Here is a 25,672-nt window from a genome sequence, read left to right on the forward strand (position 1 = left end):
GAGTGCCAAACAGGTATGGCCTCAACTTCTTCAGAGCCCAGACCACAGCAAAGGCCTCCCTCTCAATGGCAGACCAACGCTTTTCTCTAGGGGTCAACCTTCTACTAATAAAAGCAACAGGTTGATCCTGGCCCTCAGAATTAAGTTGTGATAGGACTGCCCCTACTCCTAATTCAGATGCATCAGTTTGGACATAGAATTTTTTAGAGTAACAAGGGCTTTTCAGGACAGGTGCAGAGCACATGGCCTGCTTCAGCTCCTCAAAAGCTTTCTGACAGTTTGCTGTCCATAATACCTTTTTAGGCATTTTCTTGGATGTGAGGTCATTAAGAGGGGCTGCAATGGAGCCATAGTTCTTAATGAACCTCCTGTAATACCCAGTGAGGCCTAGGAAGGCTCTCACCTGAGTCTGAGTGGTAGGGGGAATCCAATCAATAATAGTTTGGATTTTCCCCTGAAGTGGTGCAATCTGTTCCCCACCAACAAGGTGTCCCAGATAAACCACCTTACCCTGCCCTATCTGGCACTTTGAAGCCTTGATAGTGAGGCCTGCCTTTTGCAGGGCCTCCAAAACTTTCCAAAGGTGGACCAGGTGATCATCCCAGCTGGAGCTAAAGACAGCTATATCATCCAAATATGCTGCACTGAAAGCTTCCAGCCCTTGCAGGACTGTGTTCACCAACCTCTGAAAAGTGGCAGGTGCATTTTTCAAACCAAAAGGCATTACAGTAAACTGGTAATGTCCTCCAATGGTAGAAAATGCAGTCTTAGGTTTAGCATCTTCTGACATTTTGATCTGCCAATACCCTGCAGTCAAATCAAAAGTGCTTAGATACTTGGCAGATGCCAGTGTATCTATTAGCTCATCTGCCCTGGGTATAGGGTGAGCATCTGTTTTGGTTACCAAGTTGAGACCTCTATAGTCTACACAAAACCTCATTTCCTTCTTTCCATCTTTAGAATTGGGTTTTGGTACCAGTACCACAGGAGAAGCCCATGGACTGTCAGAGTGCTCAACCACTCCTAGTTCCAACATCTTCTGAACTTCTTGCTTTATGCAGTCTCTGACATGGTCAGGCTGCCTATAGATCTTACTTTTGACAGGTAAACTGTCTCCAGTATCTATAGTGTGCTCACACCAAGAAGTGGTGCCTGGCACAATGGAGAAGAGTTCTGAAAATTGTCCTAGGAGATTTATGCAATTATCTTTCTGCTCAGCAGTAAGACAATCAGCCAAAACTACCCCTTCCACAAGAGCATCTTGTTCTGTGGAAGAGAAGAGATCAGGTAGAGGATCACTGTCTTCTTCCTGTCCCTCATCTGTTGCCATGAGCAGGGTGAGATCAGCCCTGTCATAGTAGGGTTTCAGGCGGTTGACATGGAGCACCCTAAGGGGACTCCTGGCAGTGCCTAAGTCAACCAAGTAGGTGACTTCACCCTTCTTTTCAACAATTGTGTGTGGACCACTCCATTTATCTTGGAGTGCTCTTGGGGCCACAGGCTCCAAGACCCACACTTTCTGCCCTGGTTGGTACTGAACCAAAACAGCCTTCTGATCATGCCATTGCTTCTGGAGCTCTTGGCTGGCCTGAAGGTTTTTACTGGCCTTTTTCATGTACTCAGCCATCCTTGATCTGAGGCCAAGTACATAGTCCACAATATCCTGCTTAGGAGCTTTTAAAGGTTGTTCCCAACCCTCCTTTACAAGTGTGAGTGGACCCCTAACAGGGTGTCCAAAAAGAAGTTCAAAGGGGCTGAAGCCCACTCCTTTCTGGGGTACCTCCCTGTAGGCAACAAGGAGGCATGGTAGAAGGATATCCCATCTCCTGCGGAGTTTTTCAGGGAGTCCCATAATCATGCCTTTGAGAGTTTTATTAAATCTCTCCACCAGTCCATTTGTTTGTGGATGATAGGGTGTTGTGAACTTGTAAGTTACACCACACTCCTTCCACATGGCCTTTAAGTATGCAGACATGAAATTGCTTCCTCTGTCTGATACTACTTCCTTTGGGAAGCCCACCCTGGAAAATATTCCCAGGAGGGCTTTTGCCACTGCAGGAGCTGTAGTGGTCCTTAAAGGAATTGCTTCAGGATACCTTGTGGCATGGTCCACTACCACTAAGATAAACCTATTGCCTGAAGCAGTAGGAGGGTCAAGGGGGCCAACTATGTCAACCCCTACCCTTTCAAAGGGAACCCCAACCACAGGCAGTGGGATAAGGGGTGCCTTTGGAGTGCCACCTGTCTTGCCACTGGCTTGACAGGTTTCACAGGACTTACAAAATTCTTTTGTGTCCTCAGACATCCTAGGCCAATGAAACAGTGGTACCAATCTGTCCCAAGTTTTCATTTGACCCAGGTGCCCAGCTAAGGGAATGTCATGTGCCAGTGTTAGGAGGAACTTTCTGTACTCCTGAGGAATCACTAATCTCCTGGCAGCTCCAGGTTTAGGATCCCTATGCTCAGTGTACAAGAGGTTGTCCTCCCAGTAAACTCTGTGTGAGTCACTGACATCCCCATTAGCCTGTTTGACAGCTTGCTGTCTGAGACCCTCTAATGTGGGACAGGTTTGCTGTGCCACACTCAGCTCCTCTCTGGCAGGCCCCCCTTCACCCAAAAGCTCAGCAGTGTCTGCTTCCAGCTCCTCTGGTGTAGGTTCTGCACAGGGAGGGAATTCTTCTTCCTCAGAATTAGAATCCACTGTAGAGGGAGGGATAGTAGGAAGTGGTTTGCTTCTACTAGCCCTAGCTTTAGGGAGCACTTGGTCCATTGTTCCAGGATCCAAGCTTCCCTGTCCTTTTTGCTTTTTGGCCTGAGCCCTTGTCAAAGCAAAAATATGCCCTGGGATGCCCAGCATTGCTGCATGGGCCTCCAACTCCACATCTGACCAAGCTGATGTCTCCAAATCGTTCCCTAATAGACAGTCTACAGGTAAATCTGAAGCTACCACAACTTTCTTTGGACCAGATACCCCCCCCCAGTTGAGATTTACAACAGCCATGGGGTGGCTTTGTGTTATGTTGTGAGCATCGGTTACTTGGTACTGGTGTCCAAGTATGTGTTGTTCAGGGTGCACCAGTTTCTCAATCACCATTGTGACACTGGCACCTGTGTCCCTGTAGGCCTGGACCTCAACACCATTTATTAGGGTTAGTTGCTTGTACTTCTCCAAGTTATGGGGGCAAGCAACCAAAGTGGCTAAGTCAATAGCCCCTTCAGAGACTAAAGTAGCCTCTGTGGTCTCCCTAATCAGACCAACCCCAACTAAATTACCAAAAGTGAGCCCAGCTACTCCCTTGGATTGGCTATTAGTAGGTTTGCTCCCACCACCACTGCTATTAGTAGGGACACTAGGTGTAGCAGTAGGGGTTGTAGTGGTAGGAGCTGTGGTGCCTTTCTTTGGACAACTGGGATCTGTTGTCCAATGGCCTTTTATCTTACATAAATAGCACCATGGTTTCTTTTCCTTGTTCTGATTAGAGGAGGGTTTGGGCCCACCACCCCCACCAGAGTGTTTTTGTGGGCCTGATGAAGACTCATTTTTAGATTTGTCCCCACCTTTGTCAGAAGACTTACCATCCTTCTTTTTGTTGCCATCTTTGTCACCCCCTGTATGAACTTTTCTGTTCACTCTTGTTCTGACCCATTTGTCTGCCTTCTTTCCCAATTCTTGGGGAGAGGTCAGATCAGAGTCCACCAAGTGCTGGTGCAACAAATCAGACACACAATTATTAAGAATATGCTCTCTCAGGATTAAGTTATACAGGCTGTCATAATCAGTAACTTTACTGCCATGTAACCACCCCTCCAAGGCCTTCACTGCCTGGTCAATGAAATCAACCCAGTCTTGTGAAGACTCCTTTTTGGTATCTCTGAACTTGATCCTGTACTGTTCAGTGGTTAAGCCATAACCATCCAGGAGTGCATTCTTAAGAACTTGGAAATTGTTAGCATCATTTTCTTTTACAGTAAGGAGCCTATCCCTACCTTTTCCAGTAAATGATAGCCATAGGATAGCAGCCCACTGCCTTTGAGGGACATCCTGTACAGCACAGGCCCTCTCAAGTGCAGCAAACCACTTGTTAATGTCATCCCCCTCCTTGTAAGGGGGAACTATCTTATGCAGATTCCTGGAATCATGCTCTTTTGCAGGATGACTATGGGGAATACTGCTGCTGCCACCATGGGTATCTAAACCCATTTTCTGTCTTTCCCTCTCTATTTCTAAAGACTGTCTATCCAAATCCAGCTGTTGCTTCTTGAGCTTCAGTCTGGTTTGCTCCACTCTCAATCTATTGAGCTCCCTTTCCAACAATCTGTCATCAGGGTGGGTGGGAGGGACATTTCTAGATACAGAGGTATGATGGGAATGAACAGAAGGAGACCTGTCCCTTACAGAGGGCACCCTAACAGCTTGGCTACCAGTATAATGTGAGAGCACATCATCAGTATGATGTGATTCAACCTCTGTACCAACTATGCTAGACTGTCTAGTAATGGGCAGGCTGAGAAGTTTCTTTCCTGAACCTTTTCCTGGGGGAGTCCCTGGATCAGATTGAGAACCATTAGCTACTTTTTCTACAGATTGGGCACTTATGGCCTTATCCTGTACTCTAAGCATATTAATTAACAGTTCTAAAGAAGGATTCTTCCCTACACTCAAACCTCTCTCTATGCAGAGACTCCTTGCTCCTTTCCAGCTAAGGTGATCATATGCAAGTTTGGACAGTTCAACTTTTTGGCCTGTGCCAGACATTTTTTAGAGAGAGTTAAAGTGATAGACAAAGAGAAAAAAGTTTTCAGAACTTTTTGGAAAGACAGAAAAAAACTTTTTAAACTTTTAAGAACTTTTTGAAAGTTTAGAAGTACTTTTCAGCACTTAGAAAAGAGTGAAAAGAGGAAATGCAAAACTTTTTGGCTATGTGTATATACACTGACCTTGTTTTGTATATTTTTCTCTTATGAAAAGTACAATGACAAGAGTGGTAAGTAGTCTCAAAGCACTTATCCCACCACTGCACAACCAATGTAGGAGGCTGGACTGGCTTGTAGTGAGTACCAAGGGGTACTTGCACCTTGCACCAGGCCCAGTTATCCCTTATTAGTGTATAGGGTGTCTAGCAGCTTAGGCTGATAGATAATGGTAGCTTAGCAAAGCAGCTCAGGCTGAACTAGGAGACGTGTGAAGCTACTACAGTACCACTTAGTGTCATATGCACAATATCATAAGAAAACACAATACACAGTTATACTAAAAATAAAGGTACTTTATTTTTATGACAATATGCCAAAGTATCTTAGAGTGTACCCTCAGTAAGAGGATAGGAAATATACACAAGATATATATACACAATAGCAAAAATATGCAGTATAGTCTTAGAAAACAGTGCAAACAATGTATAATTACAATAGGATGCAATGGGGAAACATAGGGATAGGGGCAACACAAACCATATACTCCAAAAGTGGAATGTGAACCACGAATGGACCCCAAACCTATGTGACCTTGTAGAGGGTCGCTGGGACTATTAGAAAATAGTGAGAGTTAGAAAAATAACCCTCCCCAAGACCCTGAAAAGTGAGTGCAAAGTGCACCAAAGTTCCCCTAAGGACAAAATAGTCGTGTTAGAGGGAGAATGCAAGGAAAACACAAATCAGCAATGCAACAACGATGGATTCCTGTCTGAAGGTACCTGTGGAACAAGGGGACCAAGTCCAAAAGTCACAAGCAGCTCGGAGATGGGCAGATGCCCAAGAAATGCCAGCGGTTGGTGCAAAGAAGCTCTTACTAGGCTGAAGAACTGTGAATACTGCAGGAACGACAAGGGCTAGAGACTTCCCCTTTTGAGGATGGATCCCCCACGCCTTGGAGAGTCGTGCAGAAGTGTTTTCCCGCCGGATGAACGCCAACAAGCCTTGCTACACGCAAATCGTGCGTTTGGCGTTTTTGGACGCTGCTGGGGCCCAGGAGGGACCAGGAGGTCGCAAATTGGACCTGCAGAGAGAGGGGACGTCGAGCAAGACAAGGAGCCCTCACTGAAGCAGGTAGCACCCGGAGAAGTGCCAGAAACAGGCACTACGAGGATGCGTGAAACGGTGCTCGCCGAAGTTGCACAAAGGAGTCCCACGTCGCCGGAGACCAACTTAGAAAGTCGTGCAATGCAGGTTAGAGTGCCGTGGACCCAGGCTTGGCTGTGCACGAAGGATTTCCGCCGGAAGTGCACAGGGGCCGGAGAAGCTTGCAAAGTCGCGGTTCCCAGCAATGCAGCCCAGCGAGGTGAGGCAAGGACTTACCTCCACCAAACTTGGGCTGAAGAGTCACTGGACTGTGGGGGTCACTTGGACGGTGTCGCTGGATTCGAGGGACCTCGCTCGTCGTGCTGAGAGGAGACCCAAGGGACCGGAGATGCAGCTTTTTGGTGCCTGCGGTTGCAGGGGGAAGATTCCGTCGACCCACGGGAGATTTCTTCGGAGCTTCTGGTGCAGAGAGGAGGCAGACTACCCCCACAGCATGCACAAGCAGGAAAACAGTCGAGAAGGCGGCAGGATCAGCGTTACAGAGTTGCAGTAGTCGTCTTGGCTACTATGTTGCAGGTTTGCAGGCTTCCAGCGCGGTCAGCGGTCGATTCCTTATCAGAAGGTGAAGAGGGAGATGCAGAGGAACTCGGCTGAGCTCATGCATTCGTTATCTAAAGTTTCCCCAGAGACAGAGACCCTAAATAGCCAGAAAAGAGGGTTTGGCTACCTAGGAGAGAGGAAAGGCTACTAACACCTGAAGGAGCCTATCACAAGGAGTCTCTGACGTCACCTGGTGGCACTGGCCACTCAGAGCAGTCCAGTGTGCCAGCAGCACCTCTGTTTCCAAGATGGCAGAGGTCTGGAGCACACTGGAGGAGCTCTGGACACCTCCCAGGGGAGGTGCAGGTCAGGGGAGTGGTCACTCCCCTTTCCTTTGTCCAGTTTCGCGCCAGAGCAGGGGCTAAGGGGTCCCTGAACCGGTGTAGACTGGCTTATGCAGAATTGGGCACCTCTGTGCCCAACAAAGCATTTCCAGAGGCTGGGGGAGGCTACTCCTCCCCTGCCTTCACACCATTTTCCAAAGGGAGAGGGTGTCACACCCTCTCTCAGAGGAAGTTCTTTTTTCTGCCATCCTGGGCCAGGCCTGGCTGGACCCCAGGAGGGCAGATGCCTGTCTGAGGGGTTGGCAGCAGCAGCAGCTGCAGAGAAACCCCAGGAAGGGCAGTCTGGCAGTACCAGGGTCTGTGCTACAGACCACTGGGATTATGGAATTGTACCAACAATGCCAGGATGGCATAGAGGGGGCAATTCCATGATCATAGACATGTTACATGGCCATATTCGGAGTTACCATGGTGAAGCTACATATAGGTAGTGACCTATATGTAGTGCACGCGTGTAATGGTGTCCCCGTACTCACAAAGTTCAGTGAATTGGCTCTGAACAATGTGGGGGCACCTTGGCTAGTGCCAGGGTGCCCTCACACTAAGTAACTTTGCACCTAACCTTTACCAGGTAAAGGTTAGACATATAGGTGACTTATAAGTTACTTAAGTGCAGTGTAAAATGGCTGTGAAATAACGTGGACGTTATTTCACTCAGGCTGCAGTGGCAGGCCTGTGTAAGAATTGTCAGAGCTCCCTATGGGTGGCAAAAGAAATGCTGCAGCCCATAGGGATCTCCTGGAACCCCAATACCCTGGGTACCTCAGTACCATATACTAGGGGATTATAAGGGTGTTCCAGTAAGCCAATGTAAATTGGTAAAAATGGTCACTAGCCTGTCAGTGACAATTTGGAAAGAAATGAGAGAGCATAACCACTGAGGTTCTGATTAGCAGAGCCTCAGTGAGACAGTTAGTCACTACACAGGTAACACATACAGGCACACTTATGAGCACTGGGGCCCTGGGTTACCAGGGTCCCAGTGACACATCCAACTAAAACAACATATATACAGTGAAAAATGGGGGTAACATGCCAGGCAAGATGGTACTTTCCTACACTTAGCCACTTTGGTTGCTTGCCCCCATAACTTGGAGAAGTACAAGCAACTAACCCTAATAAATGGTGTTGAGGTCCAGGCCTACAGGGACACAGGTGCCAGTGTCACAATGGTGATTGAGAAACTGGTGCACCCTGAACAACACATACTTGGACACCAGTACTAAGTAACCGATGCTCACAACATAACACAAAGCCACCCCATGGCTGTTGTAAATCTCAACTGGGGGGGGGTATCTGGTCCAAAGAAAGTTGTGGTAGCTTCAGATTTACCTGTAGACTGTCTATTAGGGAACGATTTGGAGACATCAGCTTGGTCAGATGTGGAGTTGGAGGCCCATGCAGCAATGCTGGGCATCCCAGGGCATATTTTTGCTTTGACAAGGGCTCAGGCCAAAAAGCAAAAAGGACAGGGAAGCTTGGATCCTGGAACAATGGACCAAGTGCTCCCTAAAGCTAGGGCTAGTAGAAGCAAACCACTTCCTACTATCCCTCCCTCTACAGTGGATTCTACTTCTGAGGAAGAAGAATTCCCTCCCTGTGCAGAACCTACACCAGAGGAGCTGGAAGCAGACACTGCTGAGCTTTTGGGTGAAGGGGGGCCTGCCAGAGAGGAGCTGAGTGTGGCACAGCAAACCTGTCCCACATTAGAGGGTCTCAGACAGCAAGCTGTCAAACAGGCTAATGGGGATGTCAGTGACTCACACAGAGTTTACTGGGAGGACAACCTCTTGTACACTGAGCATAGGGATCCTAAACCTGGAGCTGCCAGGAGATTAGTGATTCCTCAGGAGTACAGAAAGTTCCTCCTAACACTGGCACATGACATTCCCTTAGCTGGGCACCTGGGTCAAATGAAAACTTGGGACAGATTGGTACCATTGTTTCATTGGCCTAGGATGTCTGAGGACACAAAAGAATTTTGTAAGTCCTGTGAAACCTGTCAAGCCAGTGGCAAGACGGGTGGCACTCCAAAGGCACCCCTTATCCCACTGCCTGTGGTTGGGGTTCCCTTTGAAAGGGTAGGGGTTGACATAGTTGGCCCCCTTGACCCTCCTACTGCTTCAGGCAATAGGTTTATCTTAGTGGTAGTGGACCATGCCACAAGATATCCTGAAGCTATTCCTTTAAGGACCACTACAGCTCCTGCAGTGGCAAAGGCCCTCCTGGGAATATTTTCCAGGGTGGGCTTCCCAAAGGAAGTAGTATCAGACAGGGGAAGCAATTTCATGTCTGCATACTTAAAGGCCATGTGGAAGGAGTGTGGTGTAACTTACAAGTTCACAACACCCTATCATCCACAAACAAATGGACTGGTGGAGAGATTTAATAAAACTCTCAAAGGCATGATTATGGGACTCCCTGAAAAACTCCGCAGGAGATGGGATATCCTTCTACCATGCCTCCTTTTTGCCTACAGGGAGGTACCCCAGAAAGGAGTGGGCTTCAGCCCCTTTGAACTTCTTTTTGGACACCCTGTTAGGGGTCCACTCACACTTGTAAAGGAGGGTTGGGAACAACCTTTAAAAGCTCCTAAGCAGGATATTGTGGATTATGTACTTGGCCTCAGATCAAGGATGGCTGAGTACATGAAAAAGGCCAGTAAAAACCTTCAGGCCAGCCAAGAGCTCCAGAAGCAATGGCATGATCAGAAGGCTGTTTTGGTTCAGTACAAACCAGGGCAGAAAGTGTGGGTCTTGGAGCCTGTGGCCCCAAGAGCACTCCAAGATAAATGGAGTGGACCCCACACAATTGTTGAAAAGAAGGGTGAAGTCACCTACTTAGTTGACTTAGGCACTGCCAGGAGTCCCCTTAGGGTGCTCCATGTCAACCGCCTGAAACCCTACTATGACAGGGCTGATCTCACCCTGCTCATGGCAACAGATGAGGGACAGGAAGAAGACAGTGATCCTCTACCTGATCTCTTCTCTTCCACAGAACAAGATGCTCTTGTGGAAGGTGTAGTTTTGGCTGATTGTCTTACTGCTGAGCAGAAAGATAATTGCATAAATCTCCTAGGACAATTTTCAGAACTCTTCTTCATTGTGCCAGGCACCACTTCTTGGTGTGAGCACACTATAGATACTGGAGACAGTTTACCTGTCAAAAGTAAGATCTATAGGCAGCCTGACCATGTCAGGGACTGCATAAAGCAAGAAGTTCAGAAGATGTTGGAACTAGGAGTGGTTGAGCACTCTGACAGTCCATGGGCTTCTCCTGTGGTACTGGTACCAAAACCCAATTCTAAAGATGGAAAGAAAGAAATGCGGTTTTGTGTAGACTATAGAGGTCTCAACTTGGTAACCAAAACTGATGCTCACCCTATACCCAGGGCAGATGAGCTCATAGATACACTGGCATCTGCCAAGTATCTAAGCACTTTTGATTTGACTGCAGGGTATTGGCAGATCAAAATGTCAGAAGATGCTAAACCTAAGACTGCATTTTCTACCATTGGAGGACATTACCAGTTTACTGTAATGCCTTTTGGTTTGAAAAATGCACCTGCCACTTTTCAGAGGTTGGTGAACACAGTCCTGCAAGGGCTGGAGGCTTTCAGTGCAGCATATTTTGATGATATAGCTGTCTTTTGCTCCAGCTGGGATGATCACCTGGTCCACCTTTGGAAAGTTTTGGAGGCCCTGCAAAAGGCAGGCCTCACTATCAAGGCTTCAAAGTGCCAGATAGGGCAGGGTAAGGTGGTTTATCTGGGACACCTTGTTGGTGGGGAACAGATTGCACCACTTCAGGGGAAAATCTAAACTATTATTGATTGGGTTCCCCCTACCACTCAGACTCAGGTGAGAGCCTTCCTAGGCCTCACTGGGTATTACAGGAGGTTCATTAAGAACTATGGCTCCATTGCAGCCCCTCTTAATGACCTCACATCCAAGAAAATGCCTAAAAAGGTATTATGGACAGCAAACTGTCAGAAAGCTTTTGAGGAGCTGAAGCAGGCCATGTGCTCTGCACCTGTCCTGAAAAGCCCTTGTTACTCTAAAAAATTCTATGTCCAAACTGATGCATCTGAATTAGGAGTAGGGGCAGTCCTATCACAACTTAATTCTGAGGGCCAGGATCAACCTGTTGCTTTTATTAGTAGAAGGTTGACCCCTAGAGAAAAGCGTTGGTCTGCCATTGAGAGGGAGGCCTTTGCTGTGGTCTGGGCTCTGAAGAAGTTGAGGCCATACCTGTTTGGCACTCACTTCATTGCTCAGACAGACCACAAACCTCTACTTTGGCTAAAACAAATGAAAGGTGAAAATCCTAAATTGTTGAGGTGGTCCATATCCCTACAGGGAATGGACTATACAGTGGAACATAGACCTGGGAGTAGCCACTCCAATGCAGATGGACTCTCCAGATATTTCCACTTAGACAATGAAGACTCATCAGGTAATGGCTAGTCTTATTGTCCTTCGTTTGGGGGGGGGGTTGTGTAGGAAAGTACCATCTTGCCTGGCATGTTACCCCCATTTTTCACTGTATATATGTTGTTTTAGTTGTATGTGTCACTGGGACCCTGGTAACCCAGGGCCCCAGTGCTCATAAGTGTGCCTGAATGTGTTACCTGTGTAGTGACTAACTGTCTCACTGAGGCTCTGCTAATCAGAACCTCAGTGGTTATGCTCTCTCATTTCTTTCCAAATTGTCACTGACAGGCTAGTGACCATTTTTACCAATTTACATTGGCTTACTGGAACACCCTTATAATTCCCTAGTATATGGTACTGAGGTACCCAGGGTATTGGGGTTCCAGGAGATCCCTATGGGCTGCAGCATTTCTTTTGCCACCCATAGGGAGCTCTGACAATTCTTACACAGGCCTGCCACTGCAGCCTGAGTGAAATAACGTCCACGTTATTTCACAGCCATTTTACACTGCACTTAAGTAACTTATAAGTCACCTATATGTCTAACCTTTACCTGGTAAAGGTTAGGTGCAAAGTTACTTAGTGTGAGGGCACCCTGGCACTAGCCAAGGTGCCCCCACATTGTTCAGAGCCAATTCACTGAACTTTGTGAGTGCGGGGACACCATTACACGCTTGCACTACATATAGGTCACTACCTATATGTAGCTTCACCATGGTAACTCCGAATATGGCCATGTAACATGTCTATGATCATGGAATTGCCCCCTCTATGCCATCCTGGCATTGTTGGTACAATTCCATGATCCCAGTGGTCTGTAGCACAGACCCTGGTACTGCCAGACTGCCCTTCCTGGGGTTTCTCTGCAGCTGCTGCTGCTGCCAACCCCTCAGACAGGCAGCTGCCCTCCTGGGGTCCAGCCAGGCCTGGCCCAGGATGGCAGAACAAAGAACTTCCTCTGAGAGAGGGTGTGACACCCTCTCCCTTTGGAAAATGGTGTGAAGGCAGGGGAGGAGTAGCCTCCCCCAGCCTCTGGAAATGCTTTGTTGGGCACAGATGTGCCCAATTCTGCATAAGCCAGTCTACACCGGTTCAGGGACCCCTTAGCCCCTGCTCTGGCGCGAAACTGGACAAAGGAAAGGGGAGTGACCACTCCCCTGACCTGCACCTCCCCTGGGAGGTGTCCAGAGCTCCTCCAGTGTGCTCCAGACCTCTGCCATCTTGGAAACAGAGGTGCTGCTGGCACACTGGACTGCTCTGAGTGGCCAGTGCCACCAGGTGACGTCAGAGACTCCTTGTGATAGGCTCCTTCAGGTGTTAGTAGCCTTTCCTCTCTCCTAGGTAGCCAAACCCTCTTTTCTGGCTATTTAGGGTCTCTGTCTCTGGGGAAACTTCAGATAACGAATGCACAAGCTCAGCCGAGTTCCTCTGCATCTCCCTCTTCACCTTCTGATAAGGAATCGACCGCTGACCGCGCTGGAAGCCTGCAAACCTGCAACATAGTAGCAAAGACGACTACTGCAACTCTGTAACGCTGATCCTGCCGCCTTCTCGACTGTTTTCCTGCTTGTGCATGCTGTGGGGGTAGTCTGCCTCCTCTCTGCACCAGAAGCTCCGAAGAAATCTCCCGTGGGTCGACGGAATCTTCCCCCTGCAACCGCAGGCACCAAAAAGCTGCATTACCAGTCCCTTGGGTCTCCTCTCAGCACGACGAGCGAGGTCCCTCGAATCCAGCGACACCGTCCAAGTGACTCCCACAGTCCACTGACTCTTCAGCCCAAGTTTGGTGGAGGTAAGTCCTTGCCTCACCTCGCTGGGCTGCATTGCTGGGAACCGCGACTTTGCAAGCTTCTCCGGCCCCTGTGCACTTCCGGCGGAAATCCTGTGTGCACAGCCAAGCCTGGGTCCACGGCACTCTAACCTGCATTGCACGACTTTCTAAGTTGGTCTCCGGCGACGTGGGACTCCTTTGTGCAACTTCGGCGAGCACCGTTTCACGCATCCTCGTAGTGCCTGTTTCTGGCACTTCTCCGGGTGCTACCTGCTTCAGTGAGGGCTCTTTGTCTAGCTCGATGTCCCCTCTCTCTGCAGGTCCAATTTGCGACCTTCTGGTCCCTCCTGGGCCCCAGCAGCGTCCAAAAACGCCAAACGCACGATTTGCGTGTAGCAAGGCTTGTTGGCGTCCATCCGGCGGGAAAACACTTCTGCACGACTCTCCAAGGCGTGGTGGATCCATCCTCTAAAGGGGAAGTCTCTAGCCCTAGTCGTTTCTGCAGTATTCACAGCTCTTCAGCCTAGTAAGAGCTTCTTTGCACCAACCGCTGGCATTTCTTGGGCATCTGCCCAGCTACGAGCTGCTTGTGACTTTTGGACTTGGTCCCCTTGTTCCACAGGTACCCTCAGTCAGGAATCCATCGTTGTTGCACTGCTGATTTGTGTTTTCCTTGCATTCTCCCTCTAACACGACTATTTTGTCCTTAGGGGAACTTTAGTGCACTTTGCACTCACTTTTCAGGGTCTTGGGGAGGGTTATTTTTCTAACTCTCACTATTTTCTAATAGTCCCAGCGACCCTCTACAAGGTCACATAGGTTTGGGGTCCATTCGTGGTTCGCATTCCACTTCTGGAGTATATGGTTTGTGTTGCCCCTATCCCTATGTTTCCCCATTGCATCCTATTGTAACTATACATTGTTTGCACTGTTTTCTAAGACTATACTGCATATTTTTGCTATTGTGTATATATATCTTGTGTATATTTCCTATCCTCTCACTGAGGGTACACTCTAAGATACTTTGGCATATTGTCATAAAAATAAAGTACCTTTATTTTTAGTATAACTGTGTATTGTGTTTTCTTATGATATTGTGCATATGACACTAAGTGGTACTGTAGTAGCTTCACACGTCTCCTAGTTCAGCCTAAGCTGCTCTGCTAAGCTACCATTATCTATCAGCCTAAGCTGATAGACACCCTATACACTAATAAGGGATAACTGGGCCTGGTGCAAGGTGCAAGTACCCCTTGGTACTCACTACAAGCCAGTCCAGCCTCCTACAGTGACTCTCTGGGCCCTCTCTCCAGCAGCAGCTATTGTATGAGTAGACGTACCTTCTCCAGCTCGACTCCGCTTTGCCCTCTCAAGGCGTCTCCGATGATATGTTTTTAGATGATAACGCAAGAATATCTTTTTGTAGTCCGCTGGTGGCCTCCATCGTCAGACTCCTCTTGCTGCTGTACTACCTCATCTCCTGGTGCTTGCTCTGAAACCACCTCCACTGCTTCCCCTTCTGCCTCCAAAACAGTACAACACTGCTTAGAAAACACAACTCAGTGGTTCTGAACCTTCAGGAACAATGAACAGGTGGGTACTTCCAAGGAAAGTGAATGAAAAGTGTCTCGCCCAATAATAAAGCTTTGGTTCTAGGTCACATGATAATAGTGTCGATGATGGTCGCTGGAACGACCAACCTCACCGTGAACACTCACAAATCACTCAGAAAGTACATGGCAATAAAACAATCACAAAACACAAGTTGTAATACTATATTATAGAACAGCTGTACTCAAACATTGCGTATAATATGTATATATAATTGTTTTACACTTTCCAAAACCACACGGTGTCCGTGATGTATTCGCGAAACTGGAACTCATGTATCGCGAGTGTTCGTGGTCATCCGGAGTATGAAATTCATGTTAAAACATTCTTCATCACTGTTCTTTCCTTTCTCCTTGATTCTTACCCCTTCTGTGAGCCACTCTGTATGTTTTTTAATATTTCACTGGTTTCTGGCTCTTTTTGGTGCGTTATCTTTTTATATACCTCTTCAATAACTTTTATTACATTTCTTATCCTCTGTGTACATTTCTCTTCATATTTCTTACATCTGCTTCTACATTTCTACCAGTTTTCCCCTACTTTCTTCTTCACAGTTTCTACCTCTACTTTCTACCTGTATTTCTTCATTCTACATCTTTCCTACTCATTACTTTAACTCTGTTTCACTATTTTTACTCATTTCTTGTCCCCTGTGCTGACTGTCCCGTGTTCTGGTCATTTCTAGACCACTTCTTCCAACAGTGTTTCATTACTTCCCTCCTGTTTCCACCTTGTACCCCTTTCAACTGATTGCTGGCCCTCTGATTGTCCATTTCTCCTCTCTTATTACACTTTGCCACATCCTCTCTCCCCTGTTCCCACTTTTGGTTTGTTTATTCCCTCTACTTCACCATTCCTCCTTCTTTCTTTGATTTATTGTATGCATTTCTTTGTGTTTCAATGGTCATAGCTTACCCTCTGTTTTTGTGTTTTGCTAATTTGTTGACCTCGGTTTGTGCCTTTCTCCGCATTCTTTGGTCATTAACCGTAGTCTTTGTCCCTCTCCATTCATGTTCTACCCTCTTCTTCTGACGTTCACCTCATTTTACCTTTGTTATTTTAAACTCACTAATACAGTGTTTTGTGCACTGACGAACCCAGTCAAATGCACGTCCCACTAGGGTCATTTATTTTTTCTCAAAATAGAAAAGCTATTTGCTGCACAAATGATGCAAAGTTTGACTATTTCTGCTTTAACATGTGCTAATGCATGATGCAATATCCTGGTGGGGTACATATATATACATATATACTTTACCTACTGGCAGTCATCAGTAGGTAGTTATAGTTAGGATCATGTTTCATAGACAAATCATTTTTTGATTTGCCTATATCTTTGCTGCTGTTTCACAAATCTTCACAAATCTTTTTTTTAAAAGTGTGCTGGTGGTTCTTGTTGTGTATGGGAAGTTTTGGGGTGATCCATCAAGCAGGACCGAGAAAAAGGGAGGGTAAAAAAAAAGTACATTTTACATGTTAATTCCCTTAGGAGTTTTGAACACGACTACAGCCGGACGGAATTACACCAAATTTGGCACAAAACTAGATTTTGTTCCACAGATTGTGCTGGTTTTTATTTGGTGTAAATCTGTTCAGTAGTTGTTGAGAAATTTAAGGACGTTCCAAATTGTATAGCTGTGGCGACTTTGTGAAGAATGACGAGCTCGCGCAAGGAAATGCACAGCTCTGATTGGCTGGCAACACTTCGAAGCAGGAGGCGTTGGCAGCTACTATGGGATTCAGCTTCAGCCTCACCACTCGCCAAGTCACAGCGAACACTCCGGTTCCACTGGGCGAGAGACGTCAAAGTGCTCTCACTGCCGCAGACATCCGGGAAGGGAAAGCGATTAAACTATCGCTCTTGCACACAGGGAGCTGCATGCTTAGTAGGTCCCGGTGTGCAAGATGAATGTCGGCTCCGCTGGGTCTGTGGGTGCTCTCTCCGCAGTCCCAACAGAGGAGGAATGCCAAAACAAGGCAAGAAACAAACAGATAGGAAAAAGCGGAGAGAAATAAACAAGCAGAAAAGGTGCACAAAGGCAGAAACAGAAATTAAGAATGTAGCAGAAAGGCACAAACAGAAGTCAAGAAACGAGCAGAATGGCACAAACAGTGGGAAAAAAATGAGTATAAAACTAGCATCAAGGAGAAACAAAGGGCAACAAATTAGCAAAAATGCACAAACAGAGGTTAGTAAACAAGCAGAAAGGTAGAAACTGAGGGCAAGAAACTAGCATTAAATGAGTAGGAAGGCACAAACAGTGGGAAGAAACAAGCAGAAAAGCACAAACAGAAGGCAAGCAACAAGCAGAAAACAGGCAGAGAGGCACAAACAGAGGGTGACAAAGGAACAAAAAGGCATAAACAGAGGGCAAGAAAGGAGCAAAAGATGGGCAGAAAGGTATAAACAAAGGGCAAGAAATGGGCAGAGAATCAGGAATGGCAAGAAACAAGCAGAGAGGTACAAAGGACAAGAAATGATGTACAGTAGGGTTTATATATATATATATATATATATATATATATAAAAAAAAAAACAAAGGTTGCAGGGATATTAGTTAGGCTCTCATTTTAAACGTACCAAACCATAAGAATTCACCAGTTATAGTTAGATTTATCTCAAGCCCTCCCCATGAACTGTTTTTCATAAAAAACGTTCCTGCAAATAATATATTGATATGATTAGTGATGTTATCAAAAATGCGATGAGTGCTGTATTGTGTGAGGTAATCATCAGTGCAAGGCGAGGGTGTGAATTATAGTTACTTGAGATAACTCTCATATAACTGTGAATTTGTATGGTTTTGTACGTTTAAAATGTGAGCCTAGCTACAATGTCCTTGCAATCTTTATTTTTTCAAGTTAGTTTGTATGTTTGTTTTAAATTCTATTTCCAAACTATAAAGTACCTGTAACCTTGGACGGACACCGGCCGCCCGAGGCCAACCTGAGCCCAAAGGCCTATAAGCACCCAACCTTTCACCATTCACAGCCTTTGCGTGTGCTCTGCAGGGGTTGCCCACAAGGCTGCAGCTAGTTCCTGTGGCCAACCACCCAACCCTACTCTGCACATGGCGCTTTGGCTGTGCACTGCTGGAGTTGGCTGCAGCCTATCTCTCTGGTTGTAGGAATAGGTGTAAGAGGGTGTATCTGAGGGTGAGAGTGGCTGTGAGAGTCTCTGGGTGTGAGAGTGCTTGCACCACTGTCTTAGTGGGTGTATCAGCACAGGTGTGTGAGTGGCTGCATGAGGGTGTCAATGGGTCTGTGAGTGGGTGCGTGAGAGTCGGACTGGGGCTGTGAGTAGGTGTGTAAGGGTGTGAGTGGGGCTGTGAGTGGGAGCATGAGGGTCTGAGTGATCCATGAGTATGTGTGTGAGTGACTGAGTGGGTCTGTGAGTGGGTGCATGAGTGTCTGAGTGGGTCTCTGAGTGGCAGCATAAGGGTCTGGGTGGGCCTGTAAGTGGGTGTGTAAAAGTATGAGTGGGTCTGGAGAGAAAGGGAGAGAGAGAGAGAGAGAGAGAGTGTGTTTAGGCTTTGATGGATGATATATTTACAATTAGATTTTTCTCCTCAAATTGAAAAGAAAAATGTATTTGTCAATTAACAAGAGTAACATCACCTTTCAGTATGAGACATGAGAATGCAAATAAAAAAGATGGAAACGACAAGGGACAAACCTGGATTTGATCCCTCAAAGCTCAGTGTGATGGTCTGCGACCTTTCACACTGAGTGTGAGAAAACTGGACTGATTGCAGAAGCCCCCTAATTTGTTGCCCCCATTTTTCACTTATGCTGCTGTTTTCCTGTTTCTGATGGTGCCCTGGGCATTGCTAAACAGTCACAGGGCCTGTGCTCTGATCAAAATGACATATGATAATTAGGCTAATTACAATTGGCTGTGCCAACCTACCTATAAGTCCCTAGTATATGGTAGGGAACATAGGTAAAGGGGCTCCAGCATAGCTTGTACACCCATAAGTGTCATTTTTAAAATCAGGCCTGCTTTGCTGGCTGCTTTAAGTTAAAGGTAACCCCAAATTCGACTTTGGAATTAAAAGTACTTCCAAAGTCTTAATCTAGCTTTTATTTACATATAGGTCACCCCTACTGTGTGCTTTAGGTGCCCCCAGGGTTGGGTGCAGTGTACCTATAAGCAGGAACCTTATATAAGATGTTTTATAAGCCCTGGTGAGGGAAAATAGCCAAATTTGTTTTCCCTCATTGTAGTGAACAGGCTCCGTAGGCTAAAATGGTGAGACTTTATTTATTGTTTAATTAATAAAGTCCCAAAACGAGCTAAGTTTTGCAAGTTTGATATCAAACGGACTGTTAAAATAAATCCAACAACTTGGCATTGTTGAATTAAATATAACTAGTTCAGGGAAAGAGTTTTAGAACTGTACCTGAAAGTCGCCAACTTCAGCCCTATAGTGCCCTTCTCTGATTGACCAGTGTAGGAGGCTGGACTGGCTTGTAGTGAGTACCAAGGGGTACTTACACCTTGCACCAGGCCCAGGTATCCCTTATTAGTGTATAGGGGTGTCTAGCAGCTTAGGCTGATAGATAATGGTATCTTAGCAGAGCAGCTTAGGCTGAACTAGGAGACGGGTGAAGCTCCTACAGTACCACTAGTGTCATATGCACAATATCATAAGAAAACACAATACACAGATATACTAAACATAAAGGTACTTTATTTTTATGACAATATGCCAAAAGTATCTCAGTGAATACCCTCAGTATGAGGATAGCAAATATACACAAGATATATGTACACAATACCAAAATATGCAGTAATAGTATTAGAAAACAGTGCAAACAATGTATAGTTACAATAGGATGCAATGGGGACACATAGGGATAGGGGCAACACAAACCATATACTCCAAAAGTGGAATGCGAACCACGAATGGACCCCAAACCTATGTGACCTTGTAGAGGGTCGTTGGGACTATTAGAAAATAGTAAGGGTTAGAAAAATAGCTCACCCCAAGACCCTGAAAAGTGAGTGCAAAGTGCACTAAAGTTCCCCAAAGGACATAGAAGTCGTGATAGGGGAATTCTGCAGGAAAGACACAAATCAACAATGCAACAACAATGGATTTCCAGTCGAGGGTACCTGTGGAACAAGGGGACCAAGTCCAAAAGTCACAAGCAAGTCGGAGATGGGCAGATGCCCAGGAAATGCCAGCTGTGGGTGCAAAGAAGCTGCTACTGGACAGTAGAAGCTGAAGATTCTGCAGGAACAACAAGGACAAGGAACTTCCCCTTTGGAGGACGGATCCCCCACGCCGTGGAGAGTCGTGCAGAAGTGTTTTCCTGAAGAAAGACCGCCAACAAGCCTTGCTAGCTGCAAATAGTGCGGTTAAGGTTTTTGGATGCTGCTGTGGCCCAGGAGGGACCAGGATGTCGCCAGTTGCGTCTGGGGACAGAGGGGGCGTAGAGCAGGACAAAGAGCCCTCTCAGAAGCAGGCAGCCCCCGCAGATGTGCCAGAACAGGCACTATGAAGTGGAGAGAAACTGTGCTCACCCGAAGTCGCACAAAGGAGTCCCACGTCACCGGAGGACAACTTAGGAGGTCGTGCAATGCAGGTTAGAGTGCCGTGGACCCAGGCTGGACTGTTGTAGGAGGCTGGACTGGCTTGTAGTGAGTACCAAGGGGTACTTGCACCTTGCACCAGGCCCAGTTATCCCTTATTAGTGTATAGGGTGTCTAGCAGCTTAGGCTGATAGATAATGGTAGCTTAGCAGAGCAGCTTAGGCTGAACTAGGAGACGTGTGAAGCTACTACAGTACCACTCAGTGTCATATGCACAATATCATAAGAAAACACAATACACAGTTATACTAAAAATAAAGGTACTTTATTTTTATGACAATATGCCAAAGTATCTTAGAGTGTACCCTCAGTGAGAGGATAGGAAATATACACAAGATATATATACACAATAGCAAAAATATGCAGTATAGTCTTAGAAAACAGTGCAAACAATGTATAGTTACAATAGGATGCAATGGGAACACATAGGGATAGGGGCAACACAAACCATATACTCCAAAAGTGGAATGCGAACCACGGATGGACCCCAAACCTATGTGACCTTGTAGAGGGTCGCTGGGACTATTAGAAAATAGTGAGAGTTAGAAAAATAACCCTCCCAAGACCCTGAAAAGTGAGTGCAAAGTGCACTAAAGTTCCCCTAAGGACAAAGAAGTCGTGTTAGAGGAATAATGCAGGAAAGACACAAACCAACAATGCAACAACGGTGGATTTCCAATCTAGGGTACCTGTGGAACAAGGGGACCAAGTCCAAAAGTCACAAACAAGTCGGAGATGGGCATATGCCCAGGAAATGCCAGCTGTGGGTGCAAAGAAGCTTCTACTGGACAGAAGAAGCTGAGGTTTCTGCAAGAACGAAAAGGGCTAGAGACTTCCCCTTTGGTGGACAAATCCCACTCGCAATGGAGAGTCGTGCAGAAGTCTTTTCCCGCCGAAAGAACGCAAACAAGCCTTGCTAGCTGCAAATCGTGCGGTTAGCGCTTTTGGTTGCTGCTGTAGCCCTGGAGGGACCAGGAGGTCGCAAATTGGACCAGAAGAGAGAGGCGACGTCGAGCAAGAAAAGGAGCCCTCTTAGCAGCAGGTAGCACCTGGAGAAGTGCCAGAAATAGGCACTACGAGGATGCGTGAAATGGTGCTCACCCGAAGTTACACAACGGAGTCCCACGTCGCCGGAGACCAACTTAGAAAGTCGTGCAATGCAGGTTAGAGTGCCGTGGACGCAGGCTTGGCTGTGCACAAAGGATTTCCACCGGAAGTGCACAGGGGCCGGAGTAGTTGCAAAAGTCACGGTTCCCAGCAATGCAGTATAGCGAGGTGAGGCAAGGACTTACTTCCACCAAACTTGGACTGAAGAGTCACTGGACTGCCAGAGTCACTTGGACAGAGTTGCTGGGTTCGAGGGACCTCGCTCGTTCTGCTGAGAGGAGACCCAAGGGACCGGTAATGCAGCTTTTTGGTGCCTGCGGTTGCAGGGGGAAGATTCCGTCGACCCACGGGAGATTTCTTCGGAGCTTCTAGTGCAGAGAGGAGGCAGACTACCCCCACAGCATGCACCACCAGGAAAACAGTCGAGAAGGCGGCAGGATCAGCGTTACAGAGTTGCAGTAGTCGTCTTAGCTACTTTGTTGCAGTTTTGCAGGCTTCCAGCGCGGTCAGCAGTCGATTCCTTGGCAGAAGGTGAAGAGAGAGATTCAGAGGAACTCGGATGAGCTCTTGCATTAGTTATCTAAAGTTTCCCCAGAGACAGAGACCCTAAATAGCCAGAAAAGAGGGTTTGGCTACTTAGGAGAGAGGATAGGCTACTAACACCTGAAGGAGCCTATCAGAAGGAGTCTCTGACGTCACCTGGTGGCACTGGCCACTCAGAGCAGTCCAGTGTGCCAGCAGCACCTTTGTTTCCAAGATGGCAGAGGTCTGGAGCACACTGGAGGAGCTCTGGACACCTCCCAAGGGAGGTGCAGGTCAGGGGAGTGGTCACTCCCCTTTCCTTTGTCCAGTTTCGCGCCAGAGCAGGGCTAAGGGGTCCCCTGAACCGGTGTAGACTGGCTTATGCAGAATTGGGCACATCTGTGCCCAAGAAAGCATTTCCAGAGGCTGGGGGAGGCTACTCCTCCCCTGCCTTCACACCATTTTCCAAAGGGAGAGGGTGTAACACCCTCTCTCAAAGGAAGTCCTTTGTTCTGCCATCCTGGGACAAGCCTGGCTTGACCCCAGGGGGGCAGAAACCTGTCTGAGGGGTTGGCAGCAGCAGCAGCTGCAGTGAAACCCCAGGAAAGGCAGTTTGGCAGTACCAGGGTCTGTGCTACAGACCACTGGGATCATGGAATTGTGCCAACAATGCCAGGATGGCATAGAGGGGGCAATTCCATGATCTTAGACATGTTACATGGCCATATTCGGAGTTACCATTGTGAAGCTACATATAGGTAGTGACCTATATGTAGTGCACGCGTGTAATAGTGTTCCCGCACTCACAAAGTTCAGGGAATTGGCCCTGAACAATGTGGGGGCACCTTGGCTAGTGCCAGGATGCCCTCACACTAAGTAACTTTGCACCTAACCTTTACCAGGTAAAGGTTAGACATATAGGTGACTTATAAGTTACTTAAGTGCAGTGTAAAATGGCTGTTAAATAACGTGGACGTTATTTCACTCAGGCTGCAGTGGCAGGCCTGTGTAAGAATTGTCAGAGCTCCCTATGGGTGGCAAAAGAAATGCTGCAGCCCATAGGGATCTCCTGGAACCCCAATACCCTGGGTACCTCAGTACCATATACTAGGGAATTATAAGGGTGTTCCAGTAAACCAATGTAAATTGGTAAAATTGGTCACTAGCCTGTTAGTGACAATTTAGAAAGAAATGAGAGAGCATAATCACTGAGGTTGTGATTAGCAGAGCCTCAGTGAGACAGTTAGTCACTACAGAGGTAACACATTCAGGCACACTTATGAGCACTGGGTCCCTGGTGAACAGGGTCCCAGTGACACATACAACTAAAACAACATATATACAGTGAAAAATGGGGGTAACATGCCAGGCAAGATGGTACTTTCCTACACAACCCCCCCACCCCCAAACGAAGGACAATAAGACTAGCCATGACCTGATGAATCTTCATTGTCTAAGTGGAAATATCTGAAGAGTCCATCTGCATTGGAGTGGCTACTCCCAGGTCTATGTTCCACTGTATAGACCATTCCCTGTAGGGATATGGACCACCTCAACAATTTAGGATTTTCACCTTTCATTTGTTTTAGCCAAAGTAGAGGTTTGTGGTCTGTCTGAACAATGAAGTGAGTGCCAAACAGGTATGGCCTCAACTTCTTCAGAGCCCAGACCACAGCAAAGGCCTCCCTCTCTATGGCAGACCAACGCTTTTCTCTAGGGGTCAACCTCCTACTAATAAAAGCAACAGGTTGATCCTGGCCCTCAGAATTAAGTTGTGATAGGACTGCCCCTACTCCTAATTCAGATGCATCAGTTTGGACATAGAATTTTTTAGAGTAACAAGGGCTTTTCAGGACAGGTGCAGAGCACATGGCCTGCTTCAGCTCCTCAAAAGCTTTCTGACAGTTTGCTGTCCATAATACCTTTTTAGGCATTTTCTTGGATGTGAGGTCATTAAGAGGGGCTACTATGGAGCCATAGTTCTTAATGAACCTCCTGTAATACCCAGTGAGGCCTAGGAAGGCTCTCACCTGAGTCTGAGTGGTAGGGGGAACCCAATCAATACTTTTTTGGATTTTCCCCTGAAGTGGTGCAATCTGTTCCCCACCAACAAGGTGTCCCAGATAAACCACCTTACCCTGCCCTATCTGGCACTTTGAAGCCTTGATAGTGAGGCCTGCCTTTTGCAGGGCCTCCAAAACTTTCCATAGGTGGACCAGGTGATCATCCCAGCTGGAGCTAAATACAGCTATATCGTCCAAATACGCTGCACTGAAAGCTTCCAGCCCTTGCAGGACTGTATTCACCAACCTCTGAAAAGTGGCAGGTGCATTTTTCAAACCAAAAGGCATTACAGTAAACTGGTAATGGCCTCCAATGGTTGAAAATGCAGTCTTAGGTTTAGCATCTTCTGACAATTTGATCTGCCAATACCCTGCAGTCAAATCAAAAGTGCTTAGATACTTGGCAGATGCCAGTGTATCTATGAGCTCATCTGCCCTGGGTATAGGGTGAGCATCAGTTTTGGTTACGAAGTTGAGACCTCTATAGTCTACACAAAACCGCATTTCCTTCTTTCCATCTTTGGAATGGGGTTTTGGTACAAGTACCACAGGAGAAGCCCATGGACTTTCAGAGTGCTCAACCACTCCTAGTTCTAACATTTTCTGCACCTCTTGCTTTATGCAGTCCCTGACATGGTCAGGCTGCCTATAGATCTTACTTTTGACAGGTAAACTGTCTCCAGTATGTATAGTGTGCTCACACCAAGAAGTGGTACCTGGCACAGTAGAGAAGAGTTCAGAGAATTGATCTAGGAGATTTATGCAATGGTCTTTCTGCTCAGCAGTAAGCCAATCAGCCAAAACTACACCTTCCACAAGAGCATCTTGTTCTGTGGAAGAGAAGAGATCAGGTAGAGGATCACTGTCTTCTTCCTGTCCCTCATCAGTTGCCATGAACAGGGTGAGATCAGCCCTGTCATAGTAGGGTTTCAGGCGGTTTACATGGAGTACCCTAAGGGGACTCCTTGCAGTGCCTAAGTCAACTAAATAGGTGACTTCACCCTTTTTCTCAACAATTGTGTGGGGACCACTCCATTTATCTTGGAGTGCTCTTGGGGCCACAGGCTCCAAGACCCACACTTTCTGCCCTGGTTGGTACTGAACCAAAACAGCCTTCTGATCATGCCATTGCTTCTGGAGCTCTTGGCTGGCCTGAAGGTTTTTGCTGGCCTTTTTCATGTACTCAGCCATCCTTGATCTGAGGCCAAGTACATAATCCACAATATCCTGCTTAGGAGCTTTTAAAGGTTGTTCCCAACCCTCCTTTACAAGTGTGAGTGGACCCCTAACAGGGTGTCCAAAAAGAAGTTCAAAGGGGCTGAAGCCCAATCCTTTCTGGGGTACCTCCCTGTAGGCAAAAAGGAGGCATGGTAACAGGATATCCCATCTCCTGCGGAGTTTTTCAGGGAGACCCATAATCATGCCTTTGAGAGTTTTGTTAAATCTCTCCACCAGTCCATTTCTTTGTGGATGATAGGGTGTAGTGAACTTGTAAGTTACACCACACTCCTTCCACATGGCCTTTAAGTATGCAGACATGAAATTGCTTCCCCTGTCTGATACTACTTCCTTTGGGAAGCCCACCCTGGAAAATATTCCCAGGA

This window comes from Pleurodeles waltl, chromosome 2_2 (assembly GCF_031143425.1).
Source record: "Pleurodeles waltl isolate 20211129_DDA chromosome 2_2, aPleWal1.hap1.20221129, whole genome shotgun sequence".
In the NCBI taxonomy this organism is placed as follows: Eukaryota; Metazoa; Chordata; class Amphibia; order Caudata; family Salamandridae; genus Pleurodeles; species Pleurodeles waltl.